Genomic DNA, 9,081 nt, shown 5'->3' on the forward strand with positions numbered 1-9,081 from the left:
TTGCTTTCAGTTTCAATGTATTGTGGTTCTCAGTTAGATTGTCATGGTTCTAAGCTTTAAGGCTGTGTCTGTACTCAAACAAGTTCTATATCAGTTTAAATCCCTTGAGCTTAATGGATTTGAACTTGACTGACATCAACCGAGGTGAGAATACCATGGAATCTTCATATTTGCTGCTCTGTAGGCTCCTAAATAAAAGATGTGCAAAGGTTTTTTCTCAGAAAATCCAATTTCCTAATAATTTAGGAAATGTGTGTGCCTTGAATATGTTTTAAGCTTTGAATTGCCCTTAAAAACATTTTTTCTTTGGACATACATTTTGAAACAAATTGATTCAGCTGAAAGTTTAGATTTCAATTCACTTGTCCTTTCACAATGCTGAAATGTTTCATCCTGGACATAAATCATAGAATCATAAAATACAGAATTGTTTATTTTGGAAAAAGACCCTTAAGATTATCAAGCCCAACACTAAACCATGTCTCAAAGAGTCACACCTACACATCTTTTAAATACCTCCAGGGATGGCGATTTAACCACTTCCCTGGGCAGTCAGTTCCAATGTTTGACAACTCCTTCAGCAAAGATATTTTTCCTAATATCCAGCCTAAACCTACCCTGGTGCAGCTTGAAGCCATTTCCTCTTGCCCTGCCATTTGTTATCTGGAAGAAAAGACTGACACCACACGGCTGAGCCTCCTTTCAGGTGGGTGTAGTGAGCCACACGGCTCCCCCTGAATCTCCTTTCCTCCCATCCAAGCAACCCCAGCTCCCCCAGCCACTTCTCACTGGACTTGTGCTACAGACCCTTTCCCAGCTTTGTTGCTCTTCTCTGGACATGCTCCAGCCCCTCAGTGTCTTGCAGTGAGGGGCCCAGAGCTGGACCCAGCACTCGAGGTGTGGCCTCACCAGGGCCCAGCGCAGGGGGACAACCCCTGCCCTGCTCCTGCTGGCCACACTATTGCTGGTACAGGCCAGGATGCCACTGCCCTTCTTTTCCACCCAGACACGCTGCTGGGTCATGTTCAGCTGGCTTCCAACCACCACGCCCTCATCTTTTTGTGACATGAACTTTTCTCCAAGCCTGCAGCTCTGCACAGCGTTGCTGTGACCCAAACACAGGAACCAGCACTTTGCCTTGTGCATGTCAAGCCTCATAAAATTGGCTTAGGCCCATCTCTCCAGCCTGTCCAGATCTCTCTGCAGAGCCTTCCTGCTCTCCAGTGGATCAGCACTCCTATCTAGCTTGGGGACACAGGGTGTACCCATTCCCTACTGAAATAAACCCCAGAGAGATCAGCATTAAGTGTCTGTGCACCAGGACCCAAGTGCAGAAGAGGTAGCTCCTCTTGGAGGAGCTCTGAATTGTGATGCCTCTCATGGCCTCAGCTGTCTCCAGTCCAGTCTGTCTGTGACAGGGAATAGGAGTTTCCAAGGGGTGAGATACTTACCAGCAGTCAAAAAATCTTCAAGTCTTTGTGGGGTTCAAATTCAAGGTAGTACAACTTTTCTAGTAGGTGAGCCTGGCTGGCTGCCAGGTGCCCACCAAAGCCACCCTGCCATTCTCCATCTCAACTGGACAGCATAGGGAAAATATAATAAAAGTCTCCTGGGCTGAGATAAGGGCGAGGTGACATCACTCACCAGTTACCATCATAGGCAAAACAGACTCAGCTAGGGGAAATTAGTTTGATTTATTACCAATCAAATCAGACTAGGGTTATGAGAAATAAAACTACATTTAAAACACCTTCTCCCCACCTCTCCCTTCTTCCTGGGCTCAATTTCACACCCATTTTTTTCTACCTACTGCCCCATAGTGGTGCAGGAGAACAAGGACTGAGGGTTGTGGTCAGTTTTATCACATTACATCTGCTGTTCCCTCCTACTCAGGGGGAAGACCCCTCATGTTCTTCCACTGCTCCAATGTGGGGTCCTTCCCTTGGGAGACATCCTTCCACAGTCTTCTCCAACATGAGTCCTTCCAATGGGCTACAGCTCTCCATGAACTCCCACAGGGTGCAGAGCTTCAGGAGCAGGCTGCTACAGTGTGAGTCTCCCAAGGGGTCACAAGTCCTGCCACCAAACCTGCTCCAGGGTGGATTCCTCTACCCACAGGTCCACAGGTCCTGCCAGGACCCTGCTCCAGTGCAGACCTCCCATGGAGTCACAGTCTCCTTTGGGCATCCACCTGCTCTGGTGTGGGATCCTCCACAGGCTGCAGGTGGATTTCTGCTCTCCCATGGCCCTCCATGGGCTGCAGTCTAAGGGCTACCTCACTGTGTGCTTCCCTAAAGGCTGCAGGAGAGTCTCTCCAGCTCCTGAAACACCTCATCCCCTCCTTCTTCACTGACCTTGGTGTCTGCAGAGCTGTTCCTCACAGCTCACTTCTCTCTCACAGACTGTTGAACAGGGTTTTTTCCCCTTCTCAAGGCTGTTATCCCAGAGACACAGCCACCACCACTGATGGGCTCTGCCTTGACCAGCTGTGGGTCCATCCTTGAGCCAGCTGGCATTGGTTGTGTCAGACATGGGGAAGTTCTGGCAGCTTCTCACAGAAGCCACCCCTGCAGCCTCCTGCTACCAAAACCTTGCCATGTACACTCAATGCAGGTTTCTTATTCCTAGGACTCTTTCACTAAAAAGCAAGGGAATATCCCTTCTCCTGCTGTCCATCCCTTTAAAGGTAACAAGAGGTTCCCAAAGAGAGAGTTTCTGAAGGAGCATTTGGCTATTTCATTACATCAATAACAATTCCTTGTACAAAATAACTTCACAGAGATTTGCTGCTGGGATGAAACTGGATTTGTCCTCACGTCCTTCAAGTCAGTCTCTATAAGTGGATCCTGCTATTTTCACAGTCTGTCAATGCAATCACAAGAGATTCCCAGACCTCAGTTTCATAGGTTTTCCATTTACACATAGGAAATGACACCTTTTACTTCTATCCTGTTTCTGAGTCATATTAATAAGTTCAACTGCTTTATGTATTACCAGTTTTAATGCTGATCTGTTTTTCAAATCACAACTGTTTTCATGTCAGCAAAAGAATTTCAAACCACAGGAAATTCTGAGGATGAGGTACAAATATACACTTGGAGCTATCTGGAAGCAGAATCAAACCTGCAGTTGGAAAAATATTAAAAGAATGTCACTGCTTTCATACTCAACTTTTAATTTCATCATTCTTTAAAGACATAAATGAACAAGATTAATAATTCAGACAGTAAAGGAAAGCCTTTGAAAATCCCTGAATAATTCAGAACTTCTGACATTATATAGCCTTTGTCATACTGATCCATCCAACCTGAGTAAGACTCTGAACAGAGAATGAAGTGACTATCCAATTCTCTCACAGCCCTCTCATATTATGGTTTAGGAACAACAAAAGTCTGCAAATCAGAAAGTCACAAAAACATAAAAACCAGCTCATGTTCACCAGGGTCTGTACCAGCAAGATGATGAGAAAGGGCAAACAGGAGCATTATAAACACAGTGTTCAAACTATAACACCTGGCCTGCAGCCCAAGAAAACTCATTCCTGTGACCTACCTGGGCTGTAATCATAAGGTATGTGAAAGGTTTAAGAAATTCAGAAAATATTCATCATACAAAAACCATTTAAAAACAAATCAAGGTTTGCCAAACTGAGAGTGAACCTGAGAAAAATATAAATATATATTTCTTTCTGTAAAGCAGCACTTGGAATTTTAATGTTTCCTGCAATTAATATGCATTTGCCTCATCCATCTAACTAAATTTAAAATCTTTCAGTATTATAATGATAATGAACTATATATACCTTCGACTCTTTCACCTCTTTTCAGTTCTGGTCAATATTTTAGGTCACAGCTCATATAGATGGATACCACAGGAAAATGTAAGTTAATGAACTTAAGAAACTTTGTCTTCTTAAGAATAAATAATTGAGATTTCTGCTAGGATTCCTGGCATAAAATATTCCAGAATGGGAGTCATCCACCACTTGCCTGGCTGTAGTATTTGCGCACCAGTCACTTATAAACACATATTTTGTGGCTAATCCTTTAAAGAGAAAACCAGAGGCTGCTTTCAGAAAAGACTTATTTCCAACTAAGCTGGAAACTTCCTAAACACTCTGTCACAAAGTTTAAGATATCTGCCACCACTCAGGAGAGTGGGCTGAGGGGCAAAGGGATTTAATAGAGCTAAGCACCACCAGGCATACTCAGATTTTTTTGAGATTTTGAGGAGGTTCTGCAGCAGGACCTTGCTTAGCCAGTATTAAACAGTGAAGACATCTCTGACTAAGCTGATTGTCCAGACTCTTTTGTAGTCACTTGAGATTACAAACATCTGGAAAAGAGGGAAAGTAAACTTCATTTGGAGGTCCTTAAGCAGACTCTTCAAAGGTTGCCCGATGGCACTGCCATAAGGATGAATCAATCCAACATTTGGGGCTTTCGATTTCCACAGACTGATGAGTAGGAGCTGAACATTCATGTCATCTCACAAAAACTTTAGATGGCACGACTCTTTCCTGACCTCTGCAGGAGCTCAATAGTAGGGGTTTAAGTCTGTATCTGGAGTATATATCAAAGGCTCTGAAAGGTAGAAAGGAGGATCAAATAGGTCCTTGAACTTAATCAGCTGCTGCTAGGCAGGCAGATATTTCACTTGGGACATCTGTATTAGTAATGGTAACAGCCTTCTGAGGCCAGAAAGAAGACTGAAAACCATGTTTTACAAAGCCTTTCTTAGAAAGTAAGTCCTCTGTAATGCAGAATTAAAGTGTTCCTCTAGACAAAAGAAGGATTTGAGTATCAAGGGTATGCATTGTAACAACTCAAAAAGGCAATGGAAGCACAAGGGACTATGTTACACAAGTCTTTTCTAAGCTAATAAATACTTAACTCACATCAGCAGCTTCTACAGAATTCTTCAATGGGACCAGAATGGAAAGCAAGTGTTCCCCCAGCAAAGGGGAAGCTCTTTGGTTCAGACCTTCAGAGTGTCTTTCCAGTGCAGCTCTGCATAGAAACTCGTGTGGGTGTAGCAGTATTTAAAAATACTGAGAGGTCTCTTTCACGGAACACAGTTTATACATCTGCCAGACATCCACTCTTGGCTGGCCTACACCCTTTCCCATCAGGACTGTGAATTCCCACATCATGGAGACCCTGCTCTTCCTAGGCATTCCTACTTGCTGCTTCCCATATGCTTTCTGCCACTAAACCAAAAAACAACTCCCCAAGATGATTGATATCTATTTACATACATTTACAGGTCTTTAGACATAGGGTAACATAGAGAGGTGCAGAGGATATGGTGTTACATGACGGATGTGAAAGATCAAACAACACACACTGTGTTTGTTCATAGTGCCTCCCTTTTATTGCCCCAAGACCATCCCTTTCCTCAGACATCAAGTGAGACAGATAAGCCATAGAGATGATGATACTGCCTTGTTATTGCAACCTTCTAGAGAAAGAAAACCGAGTTCTAGTCTCTTCACTGTTTTCATCAGGAGTCACTGACCCAATCCTGCAGCTGAGAAGAAAATTTATGTTTCAGAAAACCCACCACAAACTGTTGGAAACACTGTAAGTATACCCGGATCCAATGTGCCTGATTTTCTTCCAATAAGTTAATTATCTTCCTTCCACAAAAAAAAGTAGGCAAGCATCCCTTGAGTTCCCAAAGGCAATCCTTTGAGAACAATGGACATTTGATAGACTTCTGTGCTCATTAACTATATAGTAAAGATGGAAAAAATTCCCATAAAGCCTGAAAAATATTTAGCAGTAATTGAAAGTCAGTAAAACCATGACTGTCATATAGCTATTATGTTATCCTGATAGCTCTCAGTTTGTGAAGCTATCAGCTATCAAACATCTGAGCTCAAAAGTACAGCCTCCAACTACAGATTATATATTGCACATCTCTATGCAATACCAAAAAGAATTCATACTCTGCCATTGCTGCTGTCTCTGCAGGGATCCCTCTGCTTCTATGTCTAATTCTGCTTTTGCCCTGTGGATATGACACAAGAAATGCCAAGCACAGATTTCAATGCACAAACATATTATGTGGTATGGTAAGAGAAGTACCTCATAATAGCCCAGTTTGGAAGTATTTACCAAAAATTTGCTTCCTAATAATGAAGAGCTGAGACTTTGACCCTTGTACAGAGACAAGGAGAGCAAACCATGGCTTCAGGCTTAACCAGTTGTATCGAGCTCAGCACCACTCCAGTGACTGAGCACATTTGTTATGCTTTATGCCCTCGTAGCCTGTGCTCTCTGCAGATATTTAACTTTGATTCACCTTGTGAAAATGAACGCCTGCCCACTGCATCCTTGCTTTTGCTTCACTGTGTCTATCCTTGACTCAGAATTCACATGTTGGAAAAACCAAGCTCAGTGCCTGAAATAAAAATAAAACCTCCTTTCAAATGGCACAAAGCTGCTTAAAAATGTTAATCTCCCTTATTTTTATGATGTGTTTAATATTAAATGTTCCCATATGGGTACAACACAGCAAACCACGTCCTTCCATTTAAATAGCCTGTTTACTTTAAAATCTGAGACTAGCTACAAATTGAAACCCTTTTTGTTTTTGTCCACCTGGAAAAAATTATTAAATTCTTAAGTCTGCATTGTAATCGGAGCAAACACGAAAGAGTGTGAATTCTTAAGTTTCAATATCTATTTTTAAATTGTTTTGCATGTAAGCTTTTAATTTAGATTTAATAAGATTCTAATTGCATTTTTTCAAAAATACCAGTTGATTATTGAAGACATATTTCTGTAGGATTAATTTACACAGTTTAGACTTTTAAAATATTGTTTTAAATAATAATTTAGTATTTTTTGATTTATGCTACTAAATTTAAATATAGTTAATGTAAAATAATTATAGAATGATTGCAAGAAATTAACTTATTGAAGATTAACCATTTTATGAGATATGCACATCTCCTGTGTAATTATTCCATGTCATTAAGTGTCTTCAGAAAGCTGTGGGCAATTAATGTAAGAAGAGTGCTTAGTTATAATTTCACATATTGTGCAATTAAAGGCAATCAAAAGTTTTGCAATTTTCCATATAGCTCAGAAACAGGAAGAAAATATATTAGCGTGTTAAATGAAATAAGCTGTGCAGTTTCAAGTCTCAGGTCTGTCTCAGCTGCTTTTTGCTACTTCAGCAGTGCAAAAGAGCCAGAGACCCAGCAGTCTTTCTCTCCTGATGGTCTTTCCTCAGGGGAAATACTGGGTAATTCAAAGCAGGAATAGTGGCTGCATGCCACCTCCTCTTCTTCAGCTGGAGGGTGCAGTATCAACACCACATTCCTCTCTTGCTGCCAGATGTACTCTTCAGGGTCACAAGTAGCCAAGATTAATTTATAATAGCTTTACAGCAGCCTAAAGATCTATAAAGTAATTTTTGCCTCACTAATCTGGCACTGACTACTATGGAGGATCTGGGCCTTTAAGCACAGTAAGGTCTTAATTAACTGTTGTCTTGGGCTAGCTGTACGCTTCAGACCCGAGTTGAAAAGGCATTATGGTCACCTGGAATCCGTTCCTCTCCTCACTGGAAGCAGCACAGACCCTCAGCGTGTTGCATGCTCCATGGAAACACCGCTCTTTTGGCAGGCAAGGATCTCCTGGAATAGTTATTATAACAGACATTATGGAAGGGCTCCACTAGCAGAGAGGTTAAGGAGATAACCTCTTTCTTCTTTTTCACCAATTTATTTTTATGTTCTCAGAAATAGTACTTCTTTTCCCACTCACTACTGTCATGACGCCCCTCACAATGTCTCTCCCCAAATATTATTTAGAACATTCACTTCAGGAGTTTGAAGGTAGAAACTGTCTTTTGCTCTGTTCAGATTAAGTCAAATGTTTTGATTTTTACCGTTAAGTTTATGTCTAAAACATGAACTAAATAAGGCATCCAAAAGCACACCCAGCATTTAAGAGGCTCTGAGCATTGGAAGAACCAATAAAGATAACATCTACCTTTACTCCTGTGAGTAAAACTGCCCCAAAAAGAGCACCATCGCAGAACAGCAGCAGAAGAATTTCTTTCCTTAAGTGCTTCTGAATATGTTAGAGGCACCTTCTATACCACCTTCCCTTAGTGCTAGTTCATGAGAAATTTTATGTTTGACATCTTTATTTGACATAATAATACCACTTCATGTCAAACTTCCAAAACTCCTGTATGTGACAAGTAAGCCAAGCACAGGAACCCCTGCACACCATCAGGAACCTCCAAAGAGCTGCAAGACTTCTGGTGACCCACATCATCACTGGCTCAGCAACTGCTGGAGACTGCACTGATGATGGAGCTGTGTTCCCCTGCCATGAATCACTCTTCAAATAATTAAAACCGTTATTCAAGTCAGTACACAACAAAGAATAAAAGCCTGAACCCCTGGTTTTGATACTTGATCAAAGCCCATGCTTCTTGTGCAATGTGGTGGCACTAGCCTGCCGGGCTGCTGAAGGCATCTATCAACCCTGCAAATATGCCAACAGCCCAGTGCAGGTTGGTAATGGCAACAATCATTCACAAAACAAAGGGTTATTTGGAGCTGAAATACAATTGATGTCCTTGTTTTCTAGGCTTTTGAAAATTAATGAAGAATAAGCTAATCAGCCTGCTCTGGTTTTATATTTATTGAAGAGCAATATGTCCAGTTGGGAAAAGATTCATGTGAATGTGGGCATGTTGCTCAACGGAGTAAGGGACTGAGTGACAACAGGCATGAGGGTCTCCATCTCTTTTTTTTCTCCTCATTTTTCACTGTGCAGATGTGTCCCAGGCATTGCAGACCCCAAGGCTGCCAGCAGAGTCTATGGGAATGACGTGGAATCTGCAGTAGAGGAAGGCAGGGTCAGGGACAGCTTCTGCAAACTGACTGAGCACATGCAGCCCAGGGGAGCACATCAGCTGCACTGAGGGGTGCTGAGGGAGCTGTCTGACATCATTCTAGAATGAGATGCTCTCTTTGAAAGGTCACTGCACTCAGGGGAAGTTCCTGATGACAGAAAAGAAGGTCAACATCACACTCATCTTCAGAAGGAGCAA

At 42.0% G+C, this 9,081-nt stretch overlaps 1 pseudogene; it reads right to left on the reverse strand.

Moving 5' to 3' along the window:
- Nucleotides 1-483: 483 nt before the first annotated feature.
- On the reverse strand, nt 484-1,146 carry LOC135444926 (uncharacterized; annotated as a pseudogene).
- Nucleotides 1,147-9,081: the final 7,935 nt, after the last annotated feature.

Source organism: Zonotrichia leucophrys, chromosome 3, assembly GCF_028769735.1.
Source record: "Zonotrichia leucophrys gambelii isolate GWCS_2022_RI chromosome 3, RI_Zleu_2.0, whole genome shotgun sequence".
NCBI lineage: Eukaryota > Metazoa > Chordata > Aves > Passeriformes > Passerellidae > Zonotrichia > Zonotrichia leucophrys.